This window comes from Lipophrys pholis (genome assembly GCF_963383615.2).
Source record: "Lipophrys pholis genome assembly, chromosome: 4".
NCBI lineage: Eukaryota > Metazoa > Chordata > Actinopteri > Blenniiformes > Blenniidae > Lipophrys > Lipophrys pholis.
In genome coordinates, this window is record NC_137637.1 from 5,914,044 (window position 1) to 5,941,891 (window position 27,848).

A 27,848-nucleotide genomic window follows, 5' to 3' on the forward strand; every position below is an offset into this window, starting at 1 on the left:
TTTTCTCGAGATCTCGAGTTATTCTTCTCGAGATAACGTGATTTGTTTTCCCGAGATAATGAGACAAAATTACAATATAAGTTTTTTTGGGGGGGGGGGGGGGGGGGGGGTTCTGGCTCTTCAGCCAGACCAAGACGTGACAAGCTGCCACTGCAGACAGACAGGTGAGTTCAGCCTATTTCTAACCCTTTTTTGCACCTTTCTAGTTAGCCTTCTGGTTAGCACTTGCAACACCATGGAGAAGTCATTTGACTTTTCTTCCTCTAGATACCAAAGAACAGTCAACTGACTCACAGACTTTCACTCACCCTCAGCTGTTTATGTAAACAAGGCTAATACTGGTGCACCACAGGAGGGGGAGCCAGGTATTGAAATGCACATGTGCACATGTATATTTATTGAAATCAGGAGAACCACATTGAGATTACGCACCTCTTTTAGTACATAAAAAAGTTTGCTGTGTCTTATATTAATTCTAAATACAAAAATATTCTTAAAACAAATAAATAGCACAAAAGACAAATAGATGGAAACAATAAAAAGTACAGTCGCAGAGAAAGACAAAACTATAAAAGCCACCAAATACTTAAATATAAGTTAGCTAAAACAAGAACAAGGTTAGGTTTGTGTTTACATGTGCTGTAAAACGGCCCTAAACTCGCCCAGCATGACAAACTGTGAGTTTTTAATTTTTTTCTGTACAGCATTCCATAAACATGGAGCAGAATACATAAAGGCTTTTTTGCCCAGTTTATAATGGATGGTCGGAACTGTGTGTAAAAACAAGTCTTTAGACCTCAGACTGTAGTTATTCCTGGGACACATTATAGGTTATCACACACGCAAATATTCTACAATTTATTGCTGAGATTTATTGAGTGTGCTAAAAGAAGCTCTGAGCTTTGCCCATCCCCAAACATTCCAAAACATCCAAGGTGTGGAAAATTCCAATGCGCAAGTCAGATTCTCATTTTCACTCCCCTGCTGATCCTCAGGTAATGTCCTTTCATTTGTAAATAGAGTCATTTGACTTAGAGCTGGGACTTAGAGGAAGTCTGAAAAATCATGGTATTGCTAGTGGTAGAAGTTATGATGCATGGAAATCAAAAGGTATTTGTCCAGGTACTGCACTGTAGGACTGTGATAATCAGCCTCCTGCAGGTTTCTGAGCCTCTCCTACTGCAGGTGCAGCCGTTTCTCCCCAGACTGAATCACTGTCTGTGTTCTGGAGCAGCCAGGAGGAGCTGGGATCGGGCGTTACTGCCTTTATCCAACCCAAAGAACCGTTAATGTGCTTTATGTGTACTTGACCGAGGAACCTATAACCGAGGCCATAATCATGAAGCATGTTATCCATGCAACCTCGCTGAGACGGGGCTTCATGGTGCGTTTCAGTACACCTCGGTTGCTTTTTTCTCATTTACATTTTTTAAACTACATGATTGCTGTCTTGTTGCACATGCCCCTAGTACCATGAAGGACAAGAATGGGGTGCAGTTAAATGAAAACAATTTGATTGTATTTGTATGTATTTATATATTCTTTAAATAATAATCCTGTACAGCTATATATGTATCGGGTGTGAACTGAAAAACTATTTGCCTTTTGACAGTACTGTAGGACTGCCATAATTCGCCTCCTAATGCAGATACCTGCTTGTCTACTCCTGCAGGTACCGCCATCGCTCCCTCAAAGACTGTATCGCTGTCTGTGTTTTGGAGCTGGGGTCTGGCACTGCTGCCTTTATCCAACCAAAACAACTGTTATTGTGCATCTGGAACAACAACCAGATGAATTTAACCAGTTAAGTTGCAGGTTTTATGTACTTAAGGTGGGGACAGTATAGGAGACAGAATGCAGACTACTGGAAAGACTTCATTCATTCATTCATTTTCTTCCACTTATCCATTTCCGGGTCGCGGGGGTGACAGTTTGAGCACTGTCACCCAGATCACAATGCACCATTTAAGAACCTTCCTGCAGGTGGTGAGCCAACGGGAAGGTGGTGCCCGGCGTGGGACACGAACCCACTACCCTGAGATTGTGAGTCTCTACCAACTGAGCTAGCCGGGGGAACCTGGAAAGACTTGTTCCAGGATTTCCAATCAGTGGGCCACTTCAATGGGGGATATGTTGAGAAGGTGTGTTTCTCTCTCACTCACTCACTCACTCACTCACTCGTGTTTATTTCTATTTCACAGAAGGAGCTGGACGTTGTGATGAGACTGTGGAACACCCATTGGATCCGGCCAGTTGCTAATGGACGTGCTTTGTACCATGGAAAATCTTTCGTCATGTTTCATGTACCACAACTTTTCCAAGCGCAGGATGACCTCCAGCCAGTGGACTATGACAGACTGGACATGATTTTACAAGAGGATGTTTGCTTGTGGAAAAATGACATTTCTGTGATCCAGACCTTTCCGAATTCTGTCTTCTGATAATGGAAGAACTTAATCTTGACGCGGGCCGTAATGCTGCCGAGGCAACCAGACGGTGCAGCTGAGGCCCTTAATAAGAGGACAACTGTCAGAGTCAGATTAACCCCACCTGGCAAGATTGTAGTCCTTTCACAACAGTCGTTGTTAAAAAGTCAAGCCTACTGTCAGCATATTTCCAATTCCTGTGTTTTTTACCCACCTGTTTTCTGATTCTCTTTTTACAGTGTTGTTTTTGGACGAAACATACAGTGGATGCATCATAAAAAAATAAACAGCAAGTGTTAAATTTTAATGTGTGTTGTTTGCATGTCCTTTAAATCCAAGTTTGCTTCACAAATACCCTCATTTTCTTAAAGAAAATATACATTATACATATTTAATGACTTTAATGCTTAAGTTTATTTAGAAAAGTAAAACAATCATCAGGTCATTTTCTGCCGCATACGTTCAAAAAAATAACATGACACTATCAAAATCTACCTGGATGTTACAATCTATTTATAGATCTTTTGCCTTCCACATTAAGGCACTGTACAGAAAAGATTGTTCTTTAAAAATGTTGTTTTTGCTTGATAATAACCTGACTAATAACCCCAAATGGAAGATGAATGTTCTAAAACATCTGTTCAGACCCCTGTGGGTCAGTCGCTGCGTGCTGGTTCGCCGGCTGATTTCTTCTCTGCAGGCTCCTGGGTGGTGTCGTATGGAGGGTAATAGGGTACACCTATGTTAGGTGTAGTTTAATTCCTCCTCAGCAGAAAGCACCCTCTCAGAATCACAGGTGTCTGGCTCCTTCTCACTCCTGGACTGGCTGATGTTCCCACACACGTCACTAATGCGAGCCGGATGGTGCAGTCTTTTGTTGTAGTATATTCACATCCATCATCCTGGCAACCTTCCATGGTTAAAACAAAAACAGATCAAAATGAAAAGAACATCTGAAACATTACATCATACTAAAATGATATGTAACGGAGGTTCAGTCATGGCTGTATTACTGAATGAATAATGAAAAAACAATGCATGAATAAAGTCAATGAAATACAAAGTGTATAAAGATGGCATTTAATTAGAAAAAGGTCAACTTCTTGTCAAGATTAGACTGAGTTGTGTTGTTTACCTTGTCAAGCAACATTTTTTCTGGGTTCTCTTGAGGTATCCCTCGGTCCCTCAAGGCAGCGAGGAAGGGCTCATCCATTGTTGTGCATGCAGCTGGATAAATGAAATGAATGTTAGTTCTGGGAGGCTCAGAAAATTAACAAGTTGACAAAATGAGGGGTTTAACTGGTTAAAGGTTTAGGGTATCCACGTCCCTCAAAAATCCAATCTGGCCATATTAGCCAGCAAACAGTTGAGATGGAGACACAGCAAGCTGTTACTGATGGGAAGATTCTGTCACAGAATTGGCCACTGGCTCATTTGAAACAATGAATTTTACATCACTGATTGTAATGAGCATAGATCTATGGATGATAAAGTGGCTTCTGATATTACTATCTACTTGGAAAAAAATCAACAATACAAAAGCAAGGTCATCCTGATGGGAAGCATGGTAGCAGCAGTATTTAAGGCAATCTCTGCTTTAAACTGGACTGCCTGTCTGCAATGCTCAGGGAAAGACAACATTGCTTCATGGTGCATCCAAGACACCTCAGTTCCTTTTTGGTTATTATATTTCTTGAAATACACAGTACTTTTATTAGTGTGTTGTTCTTTGACTCTATATTATTGTTCTACATGCCCCCAGGTACCTCTGTTGTCAATTTTCAAGTGGATTTACTGTGGAAAACAAGTGAATCCCAGCCAGTACATACAGTACCTAATGTGTAATTGCGGGAAAGAAAATGCTACAGTGAATTCACGTGAAAGCCCATACAGAGGTACCTGGGGACATGTGCAACAACACAGCAATGACAGTTTGTGTAGTTTAAAAACTGGAAATGAGAAAAAAGCAACCAAGGTGTACTTGAACGCACCATGAAGCCCCGTCTCAGCAATGTTGCATGAATAACATGCTACTTAGGTTCCTCGGTCATAAAGTAAATGAGTCTGGTTGTTGTTCCAGAAGCACATTAACGGTTCTTTGGGTTGGGTAAAGGCAGTAACGCCCGATCCCAGCTCCTCCTGGCTGCTCCAGAACACAGACAGTGGTTCAGTCTGGGGAGAAACGGCTGCACCTGCAGTAGGAGAGGCTCAGGAACCTGCAGGAGGCTGATTATCACAGTCCTACAGTGCAGTACCTGGACAAGTACCTTTTGATTTCCATGCATCATAACTTCTAATCAGAAGGCTAACTAGAAAGGTGCAGAAGCAAAAAGAAACTCAGAAATAGGCTGAACTCCCCTGTCTGTCTGCAGTGGCAGCTTGTCACGTCTTGGTCGTGATTTTTTCTCGTTATCTCGGGAAAAATAACTCGATATCTCGAGAAAACCACTGAAATTATGTCGTTATCACGGAAAAACAGAGAGAGAGAAAATAAAATTACCCATGGCCTTTTAGGGCTTCCATAGATTTTCACCAACACATTAACCCATCTTTTAACACCGTTTAGTGTTGTGCCTGAAAATAGACTTAATAATAATTAGATAATAATCAGAGCCTCCCCGCTTGCTGTCTTCATCTCAACAGATCGTCGAAAGACATGAGAACAAACCAGAACTGACTTTATCAGATCATCGAGCAGGTCTGGCTATGGGCGATTTAAAAAGCGCCCCAAGTCTCTGACATCAAACGACACTGATTGGATTAATTTTATGTCACTTATATTTGTCATCAGTAATTGGTGAAACTGCTGCTTTGCTTGCTGCGCCCCAGGCTGCTCAACACACACTAGAGTGCTAAATCAAGAAACCGGCTCCTTGATTGTAGATTATCTGAGGGGGGGGCCTGGCGCCCTCTATTGGCCAGCCGCCACTGCTATTAAGTTCTTAAAGGTAATCGGAGGGTGTCATTTTATTATTTGATTGCTTCACTAGAATGTTTGACAAAGCTACGCACTAGTGTACGGGTTAGCAGTTTTGCCCCACAGAGAGAAGGTTGTGGGTTCAAGTCCAGGCCTAGCCTCCTGAGCATGGGCAATCCGCTTTCCTCCCACAGTTAAAACACTCCCAGTGTGTGTGAGTGACTGTTTCTCTGTGTGTGCCCTGCAATGGATTTCTACCTGTCTTGAAGTGGATGCTATGGATCATGGATGGAAGGATTTCATGCCAAAAGAGAAAGGTGCAACCTCTGAGAATGATTCATCGGACTTTTTGGAAAATCAAAGGAGGTGATCAGATCACATATGGCAGCCTAAAAACAAGCGTGAGCATGCACCAAAGCACTTTTCCTCAAGCCAATTCGCGAGGCGGTAACCCACCCAACACCCAAATTGATTCAGGTGCTAAATCTGGTCGGTCCGTCATCGCTCCGATTTATCCCAAATGTAGTTGTTGAAATAAGTTGGTTATTGAACCATCGTTGGACATTCCCAAAACACCACAATGTCTGGGGGCTTTATGTCCACAAGAAAGAGACGTCTTAATAGAGACGTCTTTTCAACAAGCTGAAAAAGAAGTTGTTTCAATTTACTCTTTTCGATAAGAGTAGCGGTATTTCACTGGCGCATGGCCGCATCCTTCTGAAGATGTAACCATATCCTGGGGAAAAAGACACAGATTCACACATCTCTAACAGAATTTGGACAGATCATCAACACTTTTTTGCTCCAACCAGCAGAGGAACTTTTAAGACCTAAAAAACTAGCACAAAGACCCTTTTAGGCTGCAAATTCGGACATTTGAGTTTGATGTTGATCTGTAGAAATGTGTTTTGGAACTGCTCAGTGACTTGATCCAAGCTCTTCTGTGATGAGGGAATGATGCCACTATCGTATGTCACTGGAGATTTTAAAATAACTGGAGCAGTGATCATCTTTCTTGAATAGGCTTAGCTGAGAAGAAAATCTGATTAAAAGTTGGTTAACTCTGAATTGACGAAAGACCAAACCCAAACAATGCTTATTTATCTGAATGGTGTTGATTGAGTGGTAGGGCGCTGCTGTCCTCAATGTACCTGCTGATCTGGTCCAGCAGATTGGATTTCATCATGGTGTTGTCTGTTGCCAGCAGTGGGCAGGGGACACACAGGATTCAGTGCTGTAATATAACCGCCTGTCCAGTGGTCATCATTATCTGTCATTCTTATGTCCTGCTCATACCCATACTAATATTCAAATAAGTCTGCCACAATTCCAATGGTGGCCTAAAGGTCCTATACTGTTGCTGCAGTCAATCGCTCTGATCATTGCTATATTCTTCTTCTTCCTTGATGTTCCGTTCCAAGTGGTTTTAGATTCATGAACTGCACTTGACCATAATGGACTTCTATAACCACCTTTCTGTTTCAGAAACCAGAGCCTTCAAATTGTAAAGACATTGCTCGCCATGCATGAACCACCCAGAATCTCTAATGGCTGCTGTAGTTGTATAATTTAAAATAATACAATATCAGGAAGGCTATCACGCCAAAGACTTTGTCAGGTGTACACAGAAACTGAAATGTTGCTGCGTATCCATTGAACTGTGGTATGTCTACTCATGCTTGTAATACTCAAAGGTGGCTTCCACAGTTACTCTGGAGCTGGACTCTATTCATAATAAATGATAGTGTGTTGCTGAGTTTGTCATTTAGTCTGAGTTTGTGAAATCTAGTCGGGCTGCTAACAATCAGCCGAACATCATAAATTAAACTCCAAAAGAACAGACGGTTGTAGGTATAAAGACCAACATATTACGACCTTGTTGGTATCACAATGTTTTGCCTCAACACAATCTATAAAAGTATCTCAGATTACCAATAGGTCCCTTTGTTCCACGTCTGGGTTAAGATGTAATCCACACTCCTGATGAGTCAGGACACGGGGTCAGGGATGTGTGGAAGCATGGAGGGTGTTTGGGTAGGTGGGGGTTCGCTCTTTTATTGTCCATCTGTCACAGACTTCTATGTTAAACTGCAACACTCTTTCTCCTTAACAACAACTGACAAGTCAGTTGACATCTGAAAGAGTCCCCGTAATGTATTCTTAAACCTTTTGGAATCTCTTTCCCCCTCACCTGCAAATCTCATGAATAAAGTACGAAGCTCAGTCAGCAAACGAGGAGAGAGGAGGATGGAGGTGCTGGCCAGGCCCCATCCATCACTGTCAGCAGGTAGTACACACACACACACACACACACACACACACACACACACACACACACACACACACACACACACACACACACACACACACACACACACACACACACACACACAGAGCAGTGTACATGGTGATAGAAGTGTGTGTGGGTGTGTTGGTCGTCTCTTGGACAGTATCTTGCGGAAGCACAGGACACCGTGGTGCAGGAGCACAGGACATCATGGTGCAGGAGCACAGGACACCGTGATTCAGGAGCACGGGACACCGTGGTGCAGGAGCACAGGACACCGTGGTGCAGGAGCACAGGACACCGTGGTGCAGGAGCAGGGACTCCACAGCTCACCTGTAGAAACTGCTCAGGACTGAGCTCTCAAGTCCAGCTTCAGCTTCCTGATGGGCCTTCCTGACCCAGGTGCACCCAGGTACCAGAAGCTGGAGACCATCTCCACTGCTGAAATACCATGTGACTTTAATACTCCAAGGTGTTTTGAGGAAGCTAATCTTAGGCCTAACCTCTAAAAAAAAATAGAAATAGTCTTCATCTTTTTTCTAGCTGTAAATTTTGGCAGGTTCGTAAGTCTTTTTTAATCGTCGTGCAGGAGGCAGTAAACCACCACAACAATCAAACGTGTCATTAGATGATTGTGAATCACATTGAGCTGAAATCTGCTGACTGGCCAAGAGGATAATAGAGGATATACAGACACTTAAAGGCACTTTACCGGGCTGCCATTAGCTGTTGCGTACGCACAAACCTCTGCTTTTTAACCCACCAATCACAGATTTATGGATAACCCAGACACACGGCCCTGTGTTATTGCGTTCTCTCCCGGTGGACATGAATAACACATGAGACAGCAGTGAATGGTTGCTTCATAAGGCTGTTGTGAATCAACCAGGATGTGAATTTAAAGGGCACATATGCTCACTATCAAGGTTCTTCTCTCACACCAGTTAAACTGTTGTGCTGCTGCTGTACAAACCTTTTAACAATTCAACTGCCAATTTTGATAACATCTCAGGAATGTGTGCATAGGCGTAGATGGGACTGTGGATGAGTTTGTGATTATAGAAATGCCTTAACTGTTTCAAATTTGGATCTGGGAGAAACACGACTGTTGTATGTGCAGTCAAAGGGAGTTCAGAACACCCTGGACCATTTCCTAGATAAGCTGCTATATGTTTAGACTGCCGGGAGCCACACTCAGCCTCTTTTCTTCTCACTCACCAATAAGCCACGTTTCCACTGCGCATTGCGGCATGGCAAGGTATACTATGGCAGAGCGTACCCAGATCCAAATCTGTTGCGTGGTTCCACCGCAGAGTACGGTTAAAATGTATGCGGGGTTGTGAACGGCCATGTAACGACACAGGCATGTAACATCAGTACGTGATTACTAGTTATTCCTTTAAAAACTAACTTAGTTACTATACTCATTACTTGTTATTAAAAAAAACTAAGTTAGGTTACAAGTTACTTTTTTAGTTACTCTCAGCAGCGTCCGACAACATCCCAAAATAAAAATGACAACCGGTTTTGCCAAAAGCTCTGCTGATCACTGCCTGGTGTCCTGAACCTGCTGATACATATTTTAACCTTTGACCTTCATTCTTTCTTGTACTTATATCTGACTCACTCTTTTATTATTGGATTTTACTACTAGTATTGGTCAGTACTGGTATTTATTTACCCAGTGATGTAGTTGTAGTCTGTTGTTGCACTATTTATATATTTTATGTATTTATTTATTTGCACTACCTGCTCTATGCAACCTTTTCATTTTAATTGACCTTTAAAAGAAACTACAGTAGTAACACACATTGACTTGAAGAAGCAAGTTTTATCTGATTACTGGTTTAGAAATAGTAACGCGTTTGATTACTCATTACTGAAAAAATGGTCACTGTCTGTGACACAAATGCATTTTATCATTATTTTCAATTCATGTTGTAATTGTTATGTTGAGTGTTTGTGAATTTGATCTAAATGGATTATTTTTATTTGCCAATGTTTTATTGATTTAGCTTTATTTTTGAATCGCCTTTCTGCACTCTGCCTCGGTTGTCCTTCGCCAGCTTATGTAGTTCCTCTGGTATACTCCTCGGTTTGTATTGCTGAGGGTAAGTTGTGGGATAAATCACTCTATAAATTTAGTCATTTATGTCTAAGTTTTTGGTGCATATTGTTTATCATCGTATGGTGTCCTGTTACCAAGGTGTTTTGTCTTGTTTTGACCATTATTACAAGTTTTAGAGACGTTTTTAGTTTCATTCATTTTGGCGCCATTTGCCAGTAAAGGCACGTCCTGTGAGGTTTACACGCAGTACAGCTCAGGTGAACAGTGTTCTTGTTTTTATGTTCAGGACCAGAGTGTATGAAGGCAAGTGAGAAGAAGAACATTAATTGTATTTTAATCTTTTCTATAGTAAATAAATACTGGAGAACACTTCAGAACATTTAACCCAGTCGTCTTCATTAAGGTCTTAACCACAATCATCATTCCCGTTACAGCAGCTTTCAAAACGTTTTCATTGTCAACATTGTCCAGCTCCTGCTGAATCTCCTCCTCTCCTGTTATTGGGAGGAGCGTCTGCACCTCGTCAGAACACCAGGGGGCAGTGTAGCACTGACATATTGATAAACTGAGGTAACAAAACAACCAGTGAGTGCAAAGCAGCGGACGCAAACAACAACGGGAGGGTTTATACGGATATATATATATATATATATATATATATATATATATATATATATATATATATATATATATATATATATATATATATATTGCGATTGCCACTACCAATCAACAGACGACTGCGTTGTAGCTCCTCCTTATGTATCCGTAGCGATGTGCTAGGTACCTCAGCAGAGGGGTTACGAAAAATTATATTGGTTGGGTACAGTATTTTGGGGACGATCAACAACTTTTGTCAGTGGAAACACACGTAAATGTGTACCGTACCATCCTGACACATACTGCTCATTCCCTCCCCACCATCTGCATGCCTGGTCTGTCTTTTTCTGTCCTTCTATCCTCTCATCCCAACTGGAATAGCAGAAAGTCTCCACCTCTGTTAAAAGGGAGTTTTTCTTCTCCACCGTCTCCTTTTCTTGCTCATGAGGATTTGCTTGGCTTTTCTCTGTTGAAGTGACTGTTGTATTTATATACAAATCAAATTTTATTGAATTCAGTCGATAAGGTATTTCACAATCTTTTGTCCCTGCTGTTTTGATTTCTCCTAAATGACGTCAGAGCCTCGTGGTGAGAATGCAATTGATTGAAATATTGGATTTTGCATGTTCTCCCTGTGTGGGTTCGTGATCAAGATATCAGATTCCTCATCACTCGTCTATACAGTTGTTTGTTTTTTTCATTAATGCTAGAAGTATTATTATTTTCAAGATTGCAGCTGGAGCTGTGTCACGCTGTCCTTCATTTCACTCTCTGTTTATCAGAATCTTGAAATCCCACCAGTTTTTTCACATCAGCATCGTCACGGAGACCCTCAGCCTTTTGTATGTTCTATAATATTAATGGTTTTATTTTAACTGATCTTTTTAGATATTTCATTTTCAGGGACTGGATGTCTGTTTTTTATGACCTGCAACCCATAATTATTTTAATCGAATCAATACAAGGTTTTGTTTCACGATTTGTGTGTTTCAGGCTGAATGACGGTGTAACATGGACACACTGGCTTGGACGAAGAAGGAAGTATCACTCAGCTCAGCACCTTGCTGCGGCTTCTTTTTACATCTCATAGGTAGAAGATGACAAATTGCAGAAAAGGCCGGTTATTATGAGCGAGCATGTGTATTCTCTAAATTTAATCTGAAGTCATGGTTTGTTTCTTCTCTTGCTGATGTGCGTTGTGTGTGAAAACAAGACAAGAATTCATGCTCCTGGGAGCTGCTCCTGATTAATATTCATTCCGAGTTATGCTGAAACTGTAAACTTTTGGAATTTGCATTGTAGATCAAGATCGCTCCCTTAAACAATGACTTTCTGTGGCAGCAGACACCTTCACAGCTCATTACCAGCCAAATCAAATGCAGAACGCATCCATCTCAGTTGAGAGTCAGTGACAGTACTAAACTGTACTCCACTAAAAAAGGTACTGACTAACCGTGTACGCTCTCCTCTAAAAACACAGTTGTAGTGTGAGTGCAGAATTACTCGTGACATCTTGCAGTAGCCCAGCGTTTTTTACATATTAAAGCGTTATTTGTCTTCATGTCTTGCGGCTGCCACTGTACTAACCTGATTTCGGGGAGTCGCTGGTGGAGCTCCTCACAGAACTGGTGGAGAAGGGAAGAGGCTCGAGGATGACACTATGTCAAATCTAGATTAATGACGGGGATCAAGCAGCATTTTCATTAGTGGCAGGCAGCATCAATCACCTCATGTTAGCCAAGACTAATGACACCCAAAAAAACATCTTGATAATGAACTTTATAATGATAGATGATGTCAAAGATTGTAATGGGAGAAAGAAAAGATAATGGACTTAGATCATGTTTCTTTGCACACGTGTCAGACTGGACAATGTGTTGAGAGGCCAGTGAGAGCAGAAGGGGAAGTTTGACTTCTTTTTGTGTGATATTTGCATGAAGACCTCTGTGACAGCAAACGCAGACCCCACCCTGCCGGATGTTCTCAACCGCTTCTTTGCACAATTTGAGGCAGACAACATCACCCAGCCACAGAGACTCTCCCGTCCACAGCTGGAGTAAAAAAGGTCCTTGCCAGTGTCAACCCACGTAAAGCTGCAGGGCCTGATAATATCCCTGGAAGGGTGCTGAAACACTGCGCTGTGCAACTAAAAGACGTCTTAGCAGACATCTTTAACACCTCTCTCAGCCAGTCAGTGGTACCTGCATTCCTCAAAAGAGCCACCATCATCCCTGTGCCTAAGAAGCATAACCCGGCCAGTCTGAATGACTCGTCCTGCCGCCCTGACACCAGTGCTGATGAAATGCTTTGAGTGGCTTGTCATGCAGCACATAAAGTCATGCCTCCCCGCCAACCTGGATACCCTACAGTTTGCCCATAAAGCAAACCGTTCCTCAGAAGATGCCATCACCACCATTATTCACTCCATTCTGTCCCATCTGGAGGGCAGGAACACTTCTGCCAGAGTCCTCTTCCTTGACTTCAGCTCTGCATTTAATACTATCATTCCACAACAGTTTGTGGAGAAGCTGAAGTCACTGAATATGGACACTAGCATCTGCAACTGGGTCCTCAGCTTCCTCACGCAACGTCAGCAGACAGTCAACATGGGGAGAAGAATGTCAAGCTCCATCACTGTAAACACAGGATCCCCCCAAGGCTGCGTGTTGAGTCCTTCGCTGTTCAGTCTAGTCACCCATGACTGTACTGCTTCCCATAACTCTATTCAGGTTATCAAGTGTGCGGACGACACAACAGTTGTGGGACTCCTCAGCGACGAGGATGAGGCTCCATACAGGATAGAGGTGCAGCGGCTGACATCTTGGTGCAGGTCTCACAACCTCGTCCTTAATGTCAGCAAGACAAAGGAGATGGTGATGGACTCCAGGAAACACAGCAGGCCGGACCATAGCCCCCTGGTTATCAACAGGGCTTTGGTAGAGAGGGTGAGCAATGTCAATATCGGCATTCATCTGGCAGAGGATCTGTCCTACACCACCAACACTGTTGCCATCACCAAGAAAGCCCAGCAGAGACTGCATGTGGTCAGGAGACTGAGGAAGGCTGGTCTCCCTACCATCCACTTGACCACCTTCTACAGGGGGACCGTGGAGAGCAGCCTGACCTACAACCTCATCTCCTGGTTTGGCAGCTGTACTGACTATGAGAAGCGGCAGCTGAACAGGGTGGTGAAAACAGCCAGCAAGATTATAGGTGCCCCACTCCCAACGCTCATGGACACTTATAAGATACGCTGCATCAGCAGGGCAGCAGCAATCATCAGGGACACTCACCACCCTTCTCATGGACTGTTTTCCCTGCTTCCCTCCGGAAAAAGATACCGGAGCATCCGGTGTAGGACCACCAGGTTCCTACAAAGTTTCTTCCCACGGACAGTGAGAGCACTGAATGGAAAATGACAAAATGACTTCCAAGAACTGTCTGCACCTTGACTGCACTTTACTTTTTAACATGTGGAATGCCTGTCTGATTACCTGCACTATTTTTCTGTCTTTCATGTCCTGTTTTTATATTGGTCTTAACTGACGAGTACACTGTTTGTACTTCTAATTTATTCTTATCTGCCTGTACTCTTTTATATATGTATTCCCTGTTTTTACACTACTGTTAACCAAGGAGTACACTATTTCATTTCTTGTACTCAGTACAATTTAAATGACAAATGAAAAACCTTGAACCTTGAACCTTGAGTTACCCCTCACTACACACTGACAACCTGCTAGAACTTCTATTTCAATCCTATAAGCTTGGATTTTATAACCTGGGCTATGACAATACATCTGCCTGCATGTTTTGACTCTTCATTGAATCAGAATTAATGGCTGCTACAACATACTTCATTGTGTCAGACTGATGACACTGTGTCGTCTAACTAACTGAGAATGAAACAGTTTTTCTTGTAGCATTCTATACAGGGAAAAGTTTTGGAAAGAGACAGAAAATGTGGTTGTAGTTCAGCATTTGACATTATTGTGTTAAAGTTTGGGGAAATACTAGATCCAAATATCCAGTCACTTTTCATCTTAAAGAAAAGACTCATAAGAATAATCATTTGAAAAGATACAGGGATCCAACAAACCCGTTATTCAACCAGATATAATTGATCAAATTTCATGACATAGTAAGTTGTAGTACTCTGCAGATTATGTATAAATCTCCGAAAGAACCTTTACCCATCAATGTTCAAAATAAATGAGCAAAAAGAGAAAGTAACTATAACTTAAGATGAACAGAAAGAAAGACAAAAGTAAAGGAACGTTGCATTTCAACAAAAGGGGTTCACTTGTGGAACAAACTAGACAAGGACTCCAAAGATTCTTCAACACATGCTTGATTTAAACACGTGATAAACACCAGGGTATTACTGAAATACAAAGAAATGACATAAGAGAATCAAGGTGTTTTTGATTGGCCTTATAAGTGACCCTAACCCCTAACGCTCTTGTATTGAATTCATTTATTTATTTTGAATATGAATGAAATAAATAAACTAAATAATTCACTAACTAACTAATTGGGGATATACCACCTGTTTTAGAACAATGCTTTTCCTTGATAGTCTCAAAAGGCCATTTTCTGCACTTTTTTCCATTTTTGCTGGTATCTTGTGTCTCGTCGTCTCACTCTGCACTGATCAAGTGCACTCTCACTGAGTGTTAGGTATTAGTGAAGGTTTTCTTATAACCATATATATTATCCTACTTCCGTGGAGAGGTCAATTTATTTAGTTTGTTATATATATATATATATAAAGTAATATTTTAATAATAATAGTAAATTAATCTCTATATCCCCTTGTTTGTTTTCTTGAGGGATTATCTCAGTATTTATTTATTATTTTTGTAGGATTCGTTAAAGCCCGCCTCTCCGCCTATAAATAGGCGGTGTCTAAAGCGTTCGGGGCTGCCCTCTATCGATGAATCCCGTACTGACACGCAGCCCGGCGGCTTCTCTACTTCGACCTCTCCCATTCGTACCCGCAGTCAGGCGGCTTCCTTCTCCGGCGTTTCCGCCTTCGTTGTATGTTTGGTGTTAGCACAGATCCTTTTTCCCTGGTGGGATCGGTGGTCCTGTTTTCGTTTTTTGTTTGTCCTGCAACAGTAGGTTGGGGTTTTTTGTTTGTTAGATTGGGTGTTGGTACCGGCTCCGACGGCCCTGTACAGGGTTGGCCCGGTACCGCACCTGTTTGTTTGTTTGTGCCAGCCCACCAGGTACTTGTTCTTTTGGATATTTTTGGTAGTTTAGGACACGGGGTGGTTTTGGGTTTTGGCGGGGTCTAGTTTGTACATAACCCGCTTGTTTTTCAGGTTCAACGTTTTTTTTAATTAAAAACCCACGAGTGAATTAAAAGAAAATTAAATAAAAATTGTAAAAATCCAACTGTTTCCAAGTGTCCTTCCAGATATGTTCCGTCCCTCCTCGGGGTGTAACACTGAGCAAGACACTCTCAGAAACTTATCTCAGAACTAGAGATTTTAACAACTTGTCCTAGTAAGAATACTAAGGATGTCCCGATCTGATCGGTAGATATCGGATCGGGGCCGATATTGGTGATTTGTGAGTGATCGGGAATCGGCCAATCCAGCCGATCACCCCGTCGATCTTTAAAAACAAAAGAAAAAACATTTTCACGTCAGCTGCCATAAAGCGAGCTCTGTTTGTGACCTGCCGTAAACTGACGAATAGCAACCTCGCCGTTAGCAGCCTAAAGCCATTGAGTGGATAAAATGTCAACAGTCTGGAGGTATTTTAAGGTTGACAACGAAACCAGTCCAGCGGCCAGTTGTACTATTCGCTTCGCCACAGTCCCGAGAGGTGGAGCACCAGAGCTTCGTTTAACACAACTAATTTGATAAGACATTTAAAAAGTAAACATGCGGCGGAGTACGCTTAGTTTACAACAGCAGCTAAAGAAAAAGCCGCACCGAAGCAGCAAACTCTCGACTTTAAAAAGAAGGGTAAGTACCCACAGGGGAGCGATATGGCAAAAGAATAACCCAGAAGGTGATTGAATTTATGGCTCTGAACAACCAGCCCATCTCCTTGGTAGAGAGTGCTGGGTTTTCCCATCTCTTACAGCTTTTGGATCCACGGTATGTCCTGCCGTCCCAACACTACATTTCTGACACCGCCTTACCAGAGCTGTACAACAAAGTACGGGACACCATTCAGGTTCATTTAAAAACGGAAGTGAGAACTATTAGTTTGACGACAGATATCTGGAGCATTAATGTCTGTCCCATGGCACTGCTGAGCCTCACAGCACACTGGATCGATCCGGAAACTTTTCAGTTCAAGCGAGCAGTCCTGTATGTACGCCATTTCCGTGGCTCTCATACAGCAAAGTACGTGAAACAAGCAATACAGGAGATGCTGGACAATTGGGGAATAGATAAGGAACAAGTATATGTAATTTTGCGGGACAACGCAAAAAACATGAAGATGGCAATAGAGTGGAATTGGGTTCTTCTGATTGGTTTTACTGAATACTGTTTATGTTGTAGTTTTTTATAGTTTATATGTTAGTCAAACTGATTCAGTGGGTTTCTTTTTTTTTTTCTTTTCACAAAATCCAGGTGAAGCTGTTTAAGTTAACATAATTAAGAGATACAAGACTGCAGAGTGTAATTGTTTTTTTTGTTGTTGTTATGACTGATTAAGTTTAAATAAGCTCTTAAGTCATTCTGAGAAGAATTTTGATTCAATAAGAGAGTTTTACAATAGTTTCTAGCGAAACAAAGCTTCTGCCAATAGTGCTTTTAGCTTCAGACATCTCAGTTGCTCCAATCATCAAGACTATTGAGTATATTTGCAATAGCAATGATAGTATCGGATCGGGAAAGTATCGGTATCGGCCGATACTCAATTCTGAAAAATCGGATCCATATCGGGGGCCAAAAAGTGTGATCGGGACATCCCTAGAGAATACTAATAATATTACAGATACCACCGTATACATATAAACCCCAAATAATCAGATTCCATTGTGTTTAACTTTATCTGAACATTTAATCTGAGTTAACCAAAAGCTGGTGCTTATTGGAGCTTCTGCAGCGAGCAGCATAAACTGCTGTCATCACAAATCCATAAATCTCATTTTCAATAGTTTAATGAATGAGAGACTTGATGACAAACTGATAACAGTGTTTAGAGGATCCCTGTAGGTGCAGCTGAGAAGAAAGCTTGTATGGATGTCAGAAACAGCATGTACAGAATGTCATGGACAGAGTTTGAGACTGAGCTGGGATAATTCTGCTTTCAATCTGGACCAAAAACCAACAATCAACCAAGCAAAGACTGTGGACCGCGACAGCACTACTGACAGAAAAGTTCAGCCTCCACATTGTAAAAACATGGTGGAGGGACTGTGGAACTGGAGCCATTGAACATTTCAAACAGTGGACTCTAGTTTATGATAACATCGGAAGGTGAATGTATTCTTTTGTAAGTGGAGTTTAAGACACCATTTTCACAACGTTTCAAGCAAAAAGTTGCAGAAAGGTTTTGAGTTTTCACAACAATGTTTTCAAGCTGATCTGTATTTACACGGAAAGGACAGAAATGCTGAAATGATGTCGTTTTCAGGTAGGGTCACTAGCGGGTGCTGTTTTTATGCAATAAAACCACTGTTGTGTACAGACACAGAACAGTGCGCTGGACTCAAAGTTACAAGACACGGGATTCAGAGAGGCCGGGTCTGAGGTATTTTTGAGTCTGTTCTTATTCTGGCTCTTACTCTCTTTCAAACTATCAGACTGGAGAACATCTTCCCACCAGAGCGACAGATTAAACTGAGGTGGTCTTGACTAGATAAAACAATTTGACCTGTTTCACAAAGACAATTTATAATCTGAGTTCAGTTCACATTAACTGTATCTGTTCTCTTGCACACACTCGGATGTATTTATCATGTAACACACACTTCCTGCTAAATTTGAATTTTATTCTGGGCTCGTTCCAAAGAGGTGACACTGATCAATAGTCAGCTCAATAACTGCTGTTTGGAAAACAAGCTTGTTTCCTATGCAACTGGTAATCAGGCAGTGCAATCATAATGCTATTGCAGCACATCATTTATTCCCATTAGCAAAAGCAATCATAAAGAAAAAAAAACAGTTCTCGCTGCACAATGAAGAGATCTGAGGATCTGAGGTGACCAGCAACATGCCATCGGATTAGCAAATGCAAAAAATGAACCTATTCAGCTCATGGAAAAAAAGAACCCAGTGCAGATGATCATATTTCTTTATTACTCCCACGCCTGGAAGCCGTCACTTTAACAATGACTGATGCACCCCGGCCGCAGGCTTATCAACTAAATCAGATTGCAGCCAAACTGTGGTGATTCGTCACCAAGGTACTTCGACCCAAACTTGTGAGGAGTGTAATTAAAATCACCCACTTCTGTTATTCTCAGCTGTTTGGCAGCTTTGATCTGCCCTCGAGGAACAGTGAAGTGGTGGAAGGTGAATTTAAAATCACCTTGGTTTACAACGCCAGGCTTGATTCACTCCTGCAACTGTCTCAAAAACAAGTATTTAACAACTTTATCAGTCATGACCGAGAGAGAAGCCGCAGTGGGGTGAAGATGTGTTACCATGGTTACCAGAGTGATGGATGATGTTAGCATTCAGGTGGTCAGTATGTTTTACTGAATCATTATTCAGTGGTTAGTATTCATAAGGCTTCGCCTTCACCCAGGCCCACCATCAACTATTCTCATTTGTGTTTCTCTGCAGCTTGAAAAAAAAATAAAAAGATCAACTTCTCTTCTACAGTAAATGTTTTTACAATCAAAATAATGACTACAAACAATATTCGTCAAGCAGTTTGAACTTCTTGTTATACATCAGCAGCACTCCCCAAATAAGTTGGGACAGGGTATAGTAAACTCTAATAAAGCTAAATTAAACTTTTGTCTTATTGAAGTGTTTTATTTAGATTTACAATGGTTCATTGTCTTATGCTTCAAAATCCCTTCTTCTTTTGGCTCAAATTACATGTCAACATGTCAACAAGGATCCTTTTCCACTTCTCTTCATTCAAGTGAATTTGGGTCCAAAGATGGCTGCCATGTCTGACCTGTAGTTACATCGGTACTACGGTTGGCACTTACTCACCCAAGCATGGAGGTTCAATTCCCCATTCAGCTTCTCCGTGTGTAAAAGTGTCCATGAGCCACACACTTAAACATATTCCCGATGGTGAGCGAGCACCTTGCCTGGCTGTACATTAATTGTGTAAATCAGTTGTGTGAAACACAATAAGACTGCCCAACTGGTAACTGCACAGTATAAGTGAGTTTGTTCACCCTAAGAAATACATACATGTTGATTTGCTTAACTTTGTTAAATGATGGTGATTTGTGCGCGGGTTCAGCACTGAGCTGCAGCTGAGCAGAGGAGAGAAAATAAGTTAGAGTGATCTTTTTGACTTAATAGAATAAATCAACCCAGTTAACAAAGGAAACAGAGACAGCAAACCTGCCAACCTGTATGCATTTTGCGTAGCAAGTGCGCAATTTGACATCTAAATACGCTGGTAACGACTCGGCCCTCTAAACCACGCAAAAAGCTGCGGACATGCGAGTTCTGTGGCGAATGTGCATTCGCGGTACTCATGTCTGACAACACGATGCAGCAGCGTGGTGGATTAGTTTCAGCCAATCATTGTAGAAAAGCGGAGAATAATGAGTCTACTGAACCTATAGCGTAACATCCCCCCTCCCCCTCTCGCTGCAGTTGGCGCTCAAAAAGGTAAACTGTGTGTGTGTGTGTGTGTGTGTGTGTGTGTGTGTGTGTGTGTGTGTGTGTGTGTGTGTGTGTGTGTGTGTGTGTGTGTGTGTGTGTGTGTGTGTGTGTGTGTATTTTAGCCTTTATATATATCCATTGCAGATAGAGTCGGTCTGTATATAAGGAGGAATGTGATTATTTATACAGTTTAAACATGGAGCCAACAAATCCTTAGCAGCAAGTTTTGCAACCACTGCCATGGTCAACAAAATAATTTTTTTTTAAATAACATAGTTACCTTGGTTTGTTAACAGCATTTTTCATGTTTTGAAAGTGTTTCTATGTTCCATTGAAAGGCTGTCATGATAAGGACATAGCGTTTTTTGGTTTTCTGTTGATGAGTGCAAAATGTCTATATTTTCTTTATTAAAAGTATTGTGATCAAAAATATAGGTTTGATTTTTTTTTTATATCCAATTTCCAGCCAGTGAATGGGGAAATTACTGCGTGCAAAGCAATGGAGTTGCAAACGTTTGAGAAAAAAAGCCGCACAACACAAGTGGTACTCAAAATATTTTGACAAGGTTGGCAGGTCTGAGACAGGTCCTGGATGTTTATCACGGTTTGTAGTACAGACCTCCGAGGCACAGAAACATGAACATAAACAGGGCCATGAACACAACGACCACAGACAGTCGTCCAGGCTGTGATCTGAACGCACACACAGCCCAGACGAGGCCACCTGCGCCTGAAGCGTGGCGGCCTGTACCCGCCTGACAAGAACACTCCAACCTGGGTCCATGGTTTGGTTTGGCCACCGCCCATGGCAACTGTGAGTGTCTTGGAACTGTTGTGTGGCAGTACTGGAGGGCCAGCTGCCGGGTCAGGTCGGGCCAGGCCAGGCCAGGGGTGGCTTGTATGTTTATTTACGAGGACACAGCTGAGAACCTTTTGCTGGAGATGGAGAATCTGGATCCATTTCATGTTGGCAAGCAGTTCCACAAAAACATGGGCATGATGAGTAACTGGCTGAATTTCATCTTGAGGACTTAGTTGGACTTTTTATTTTGACATTATCATATCTTTTAATGCTTCACTGTGATAACTTGGTAAACACTAAACAGGCTTTAGTGATTTTAACTCTACTCCACCCTGATTTTAGAAAACCTACAGCCTTTTTGAGTCCTACAGCTCTGTAAATCTTTAGGTGACATTTTTGGCGTTTGGAAACTTTTAGATACTTTTAAAACTTTACTTTAAAAGCTATCCAACCTGTGGGTTTGGATTAGCTCCAGGCCACACGTACAAGCAAAATGCCACACATGCATTGGTTCTTTCAAGTCTGTAGCCATTACGTTCATGCAGTCTTGTGGTAGGAGTGACGAGTCACAATTAGTGCCAATATAACAATGGACTGTGGCTCGATCTGTGGAGTGGTTGTCATTTAATTTCAAGGTTGCAGGTTTGATCCCTAAGCTTCTCTTGTTTATATGTGGAAGTGTCCTTGAACCTTAAATCTCTCCCACTGGATGGATTGAGCTCCTTGTGTGGCAGCCACGACCATTGGTGTGTGAATGTGAATGACATTGTAACATGCTCTGGACGGGGTGATTGAATAAGAGGAAAAGTGTTATATAACTGATCTGCCAATTTGGTCCTATAGAAGTGAAGATTTCATTTGGATTGTTCTCAACATGATCAAATTTGCACATTGTAGCAGGAACATGTGATGAATCCGGCAAACAGCTGCCTCACAAACTGGAGGCCTGATGAGAACTATCAGAGTGACCAACAATGAGCAGACAAGTCACAAGAGCTTTGTTTCCACAGTAGAATGCCAAAACATGTTTCAGTGAAGATAGAGAGTGGCTGGTTCTTCTACGACATGCAGAATGAAGTGTGCACGCACCGCAGAACCTGAGGATAAAATCAGGTATAGACTCAGGTTGGGCTGAGCCTGCCCTCTGACCTTAGACTCCATCTCCCATGCTACAGCAGCAGTAATAAGTGGTTGGAGAGACAAATCTGATAGGGTCATGTTTTCTGTGGACTTTCCAGTCTTACAGGTTATCTCTTTGTTGACCTCTATAAGGTAAAACCACAGTTACTAATACAGTTAATAGACCAATTAATTAAATAACCAGGTCCCGTACTCAGTCATGGAAAAGAGCCAATAGACTGAATGTAACTTTTCTCTGCAATGTACTGCAGCCACTCCACACTGATGGAGTCTGAGTCTAATGATGCACCAGACCTCAAAACCATCTCATGTAAAATTAAAACCAGAGTGAGAAATAATGTTGTAGCAGGATTTTCTATCATGAACCACAAGTTAAAGCTCAGCCTCAGGCTGCAACCTTGACCTGTATTAGTCTTTCAAGCATCATAGATTCCGTTGCCAATTGTGAATGGGGAATAGATGAGCGATTTACTTTCAAATGCTATTGAATCCACTGTCAGTGGACAGTTTGAAGTGCTGACCCTTTCCATCACATGCTCCACCTGCTGCAATGTTTAATTGCAGGGTTCGCACAGTCAAGCAAATCCTGGAAAAGTTGTGGAAATCTAAAATACATTTTCCAGGCCCTGGAAGCGTTACGGATTTCTATTTGTGTTTAAAGTTTTGGAAATGTCATGGAAATGCAGATGCCACATGAAATAACTAGGGCAGATAGAATAGTGATGATGTATCAATTTCAAATATAATGAATTACTAATGGTTGTGATATTTCAGTGGTGTGCGAGAAGCACATTGTTATATCCGCCCTCAGTGTATTAGCATAACACCGGAAGCGTAGCTACGTTGACGCTGGGAGCAGGAAAGGTGTCAAAAGAGTGACGTCATGCCATGGAAGTGCAGCTTCTGGAACAAGTGGCTTTTAAAATATCAGTTATGGCTGGCAAAAGGTGAGGACACGAGACTCTTATGCTGCAACACCTTCGATGTTTCCAACATGGGCGAGGCTACGCTTGTTAGCCACATCAAAGGGAATATGCACGAAAAAGCTGCTGTTGCTTCTCGTGCTGCGGTTTCCTATCGCTGGAGTTTGAAAACTGGTGGATCAAGTGATTCGAGTGAAACTACTGCCCCCTCAACAGCGAAGAAGCAAAGAGTGTTCAGTGTTTCCTCAAGGCGAAGATACTGTGGGTGTTAAAAATAATGAACTTCTCTTTCAAGTCATCTGAGGACACGAGCCGTCTTCTCGTCGCCATGTTCCCGGAGAGTCAGATCGCTGCAAGATTTGCCTGCGGTGATCGAAAGTGTGCGTATGTCCCCACGTTTGGCCTTGCTCCGTATTCTAAGAGGCCTATATTGGCAGAAGTGTCCTAACAAATGGCATATGTAGCGCTATTTCACGAGGGTCTAAACCACCATTTGCAGTCCAAACAAATACATTGACACATGAGGCTTTGGGATGGAGCGCAGGTTAAGAATAAATACATTAGCTCTGAATTTTTGGGTCGTTCCACTGTCGCTGATATCGTCGAGAAGATGTGCAACATCTTGTCTGAGACAGGCTTTCTTTCTTTCCTCATCCAGCTATCTATGGAGGGAACAAACGTGACCTGGAACATTTTAGATCTCGTGCAGAAAGCCTCACAGAAGCAGGTGGATAAATCACTTCTTAACAATGGATTTTGTGGTTTGCATATGGTAGCATACGATTGCCATAGGAGTGGCACTGGATGGGATATTGAACACACACTGTTGAGCTTATATCGGCTTTTCCATGCCTGTCCTGCTCAACATGAGGCCTTTGTCAATGCCACTCTGTGCGGCAGCATGATGCTCAAGTTCTTCAGACACTGTTGGCTTGAAAATGTTTGTGTGTCTGATCGAGCTTTGGAATTTTGACCTCACGTGACAACATATGGGGAGATGGTGCAGAAGGGTGATCAAACTGATCCCAGGGTTGAGTTTTTTGAGGCCAGGAGAAGCAGTTCCAGGGAACATCTCTTCATTCCAAAAGTGATGATCTTCAACAGCATCGCAGGAGAGATTGCCTCCTTCCCCACCATCTATCGGATTGATAAGCTAATTTTGCCTTTCCTCACTGAAGAATTGTTTCCTCTCATCAAAGGTGTCGATTCTCAATTTAAACACAAACTATTCCATTGGAAATATAGTTTTCCGTTGATTAATCAATTTGAATTGGAGCATGTAGTGAAAAATTTAACACCTGGGGAAAACAAACTATGATATTTAGTAACAGAAAGAAAGGCATTCATTAATAAAAATAGTGTTGAAGTTAACTGAGTGAAGAAGACTTTTTCGATGTCATGATGGATGAGCGTTTTAACAAGAAATCACATGCAGTGTAAATTATACAAAAGAAAAACAAGACAATAGCTGCACTAAACAAAGTAAAGGATTTGTTTGATAACAAAGCATTGTACATGCTAAATAATTATCGGATTGTTCCATATCTGACCTACTGTGTTGCAGTTAAAACAAACATCCAATTTTCATTTTATAGAAAAGAGCCATAAGAATAATCAGTGAAAGAAGAACAAAACAAAAGTCCAACAAACCCATTATTCAGCTGATTATATGATACTAAAAATCTATGAAGCTCATGTAGAACCTTTACCAGACCATGCCCACAACAGATTTGTAAAAATAAAAAATAAATATGACTTAAAAGGAAACTAGATCTTCACAAAACGTTTATTTGGGGCCAAAAATAATAGAACGCTTACAGATTACATGAGCTTATTTTTCTTTCTGCTCACTTTCATTCAGAAGTTTGGAAACTTTTGTATCGTATTGAATATTTTTTGAATTTTTTTTCTTGTGTTAATGGATGAAATTATTATTATTATTTTTGCTCACATTGTTTTAAATTGTATGTCATTAACCGGGTTCATTTTTCATTTTGAAAACCATACAAGGAGACCACCACAATCTTAAAGCTCCTGAATTTCCCTATCCAAAAAAGCAGCGTACACAAAGAGACCGCAAAAACCAACTTGGAATTCTCTGCTGAAGCTTACCTTCACCAATTAAAATCCACAAACAAGATGTCAGAGTATCAGGAATGCAAAACGTTCTTAATCACAATACTGAAGAAGTTACAGAATAAGACTTCCGTGAACCACCAGCCGGTGAGAAGCATGTAGCTACTGGACCCAAGACGCATGGCTGGCGCAAAGCAAGCCTGCCTTAATCAAACCAAGCGTATACCGTATTCTCCAGGCTATAAGTCACACTTTTATTCAGTCTGACTGGTCCTGCGACTTCAGGGGTGGACGTGTATCTTAAAATGTATAACATAGCTGGTATTATGGTTGGGTTGCCAACTCCCTTAAAAAAAATAAGGGACACCTCACTGGCAGGGCCGGCCGACCCGATTGCGTTCACCGTTCCTGGTGTGGTGAATTCTTTTTAGCTCTTTTTTCTGTGTATGAAACATTTCTTTTATTATATGACTTGAACCTGAATTTTAGTGGATGCATATTATTTGTGAAATATGAAGACATTGAAAACAAATTATTTAGTGATTTACTTTTATTGCAAAATACCAAAATTATCAGAATAAAATCTGTATTTTTCTTAATAGAAACCTGTCCTGCTTCATAGAATAAAAATACATATTTCATCAACAGAACTCCATCTGGCTTAAATTACAACAGAATAAATACAAATTAACCTAAAATTGTATAAATTAATGGAAAGCAATACATTAATAGAAAACAATAATTCCTGTAATAATGCACATTTAGTGCAATAAGAAAAGTACAAACAGAAAGTCTGTGGAATAGTTCTAAACATAAAATGTTTGCTCCTCCAAGTGAATGACAGTAGGCTACAGTTGAAGTAAAAACTCAACTAAAAACTGTAAAGACAGCCTATTTTTTCCATTTGTATTTCAGTTGAGCTTGTGCTGCAGTGAGCAGTTGTTTGTCTTTCAGTGTTACAGAGTAAAACGGATCAAGACATTTCATCATTTAAGGCTGACAATGAGCTCACTTCTAATTAATTCAGCAGAACATTTGTTACTCACATTAGTCCGCTTATTCTTCATGTAAGAAGAAAGCCTCTCCACAAACACAATATGAGCTGGAACCTCTCTGTTCTCTTGGACTGTTTCCTTCTCCTGAGGTTCTGTAGTGAGGTTCTGTAGTGAGGATCTGCAGTGAGGTTCTGCAGTGAGGTTCTGCAGTGAGGTTCTTCAGAAGCCTGTTTGCAGTCACACACTCCTCATGAAGCTCATCCATAGAAATGTTTATTCTGCCAATAGAGATTAGAAGTTGACCTGAGTCATGAGTGGCACAGAGGTCATTTAGGGTGGTGAATAAAAGAGAAAAAAATCCTATTGGTTATATTTACAATTTTGTATAGTATTTTGACTACCTGTATAGTTTATTTATTATTTATTTATCCATCCATATATTAAGTGTATGAACTGTTTGAATTTGTGAAATGTTGAAAAAACGAATGCATATTTGTGTGTAAAGTAAAGTATACAGTAAAGTAAGCTTATGAGTATGTATTTATTTGTATATATTATCTATCAATAGTATTTATTATTGTCATATATTATCTAACAATTGTATTTATTTGTTTCTAACTATCACTAATACTAAACATGGTTTATCACTGCACTGGCAGTTGTTTCATTCTTACCTGTCGACCAGACAAAGCTGCTCAATGACCTTCTCCATGTCATTGAAGGAAATCTTCCCAAATGCAGAGACCGGCGCAGCTCAAAAAGTGCGCCAGCACAGTGCAGCACGCTTTATAATTGTTATCACGCACTTTTTCTTCCCACATGTTGACTTCTTCTCATTCCTCCCTGTATTTCAGCAGCTTTTTTAATGTTTTTTTGGAGGAGCATTGCTGGTCGAAGGTGTAATATTCAAATTTGTCACCATGCTGCTTTGTCTTCTCGACTGTTGTCTTCCGGTATCTGGTTGTGAGCAACTGTACCTCAACCAATGAGATGAGCGGGATTCTGTAATGTCATACTCGTGTGTGAGTATGCTGTCAGCTCATTGGTCACAGAGCAGGAGAGGCGACGGAATAAGTTTACCGTAAGTATTGATATAAAGCGCCCTGTTGGTCATAAATTCCATTGACATTTTAGAGACTATTTTTGATTCTCACAGTAATACGGGATAAAGCGTGTCCCTTTTCAGCTCAATAGGGGACGCCTACATTTGTTTGCGAATACGGGACAATTCCATTTTTCAAGGGATGGTTGGCAACCCTAACTGTTCTGTTCTGTCCTCACAATGCTTCAATTTCTTTTCCACATGGATGATCGAGTAAGAAACCAACTTCATCAGTGAGCCGTTAGCATAGCCGCCTGAATCAGCATCAATCAGCTGTTAGCTTAGCTGTCAATCAGCTGTTAGCTGTTAGCACCGAGGCATGGTCCTCGCCCCACACCTTGGCGTTCTGAGCACAAGCCCGACCTGGGCCGGCTGCGGACATGTGGGGCGGACACGATGTGGGTACAGATGCCCTACGGTTCGGCTCACGCGGGCCGGAACTGGGGTCGGACGCAGACACCGCAACCATCCAGCTGGTTCAGCCTGGCGGGTCAAGACCTGGCATGAGCGTTGTGCACCGTGGCGTCCACTGCCAAAGCCTGGCATAGATATTGATCAGCTGGTTAGCTTAGCAACCTCACGTTTGACATCGCTACGTGGCCAAAGTGTTGCAGAGAAAGGGCAGAAAAATGTGAATTGCATTTTTATGGGACCTTCCACAAAATAGTTAAGTTGTGGTTTTTGAAAGCTTCCAGGCAGTCAAATCTCAAGTGGAATTTAGAGGTCCAAACAGAAGAGTTGG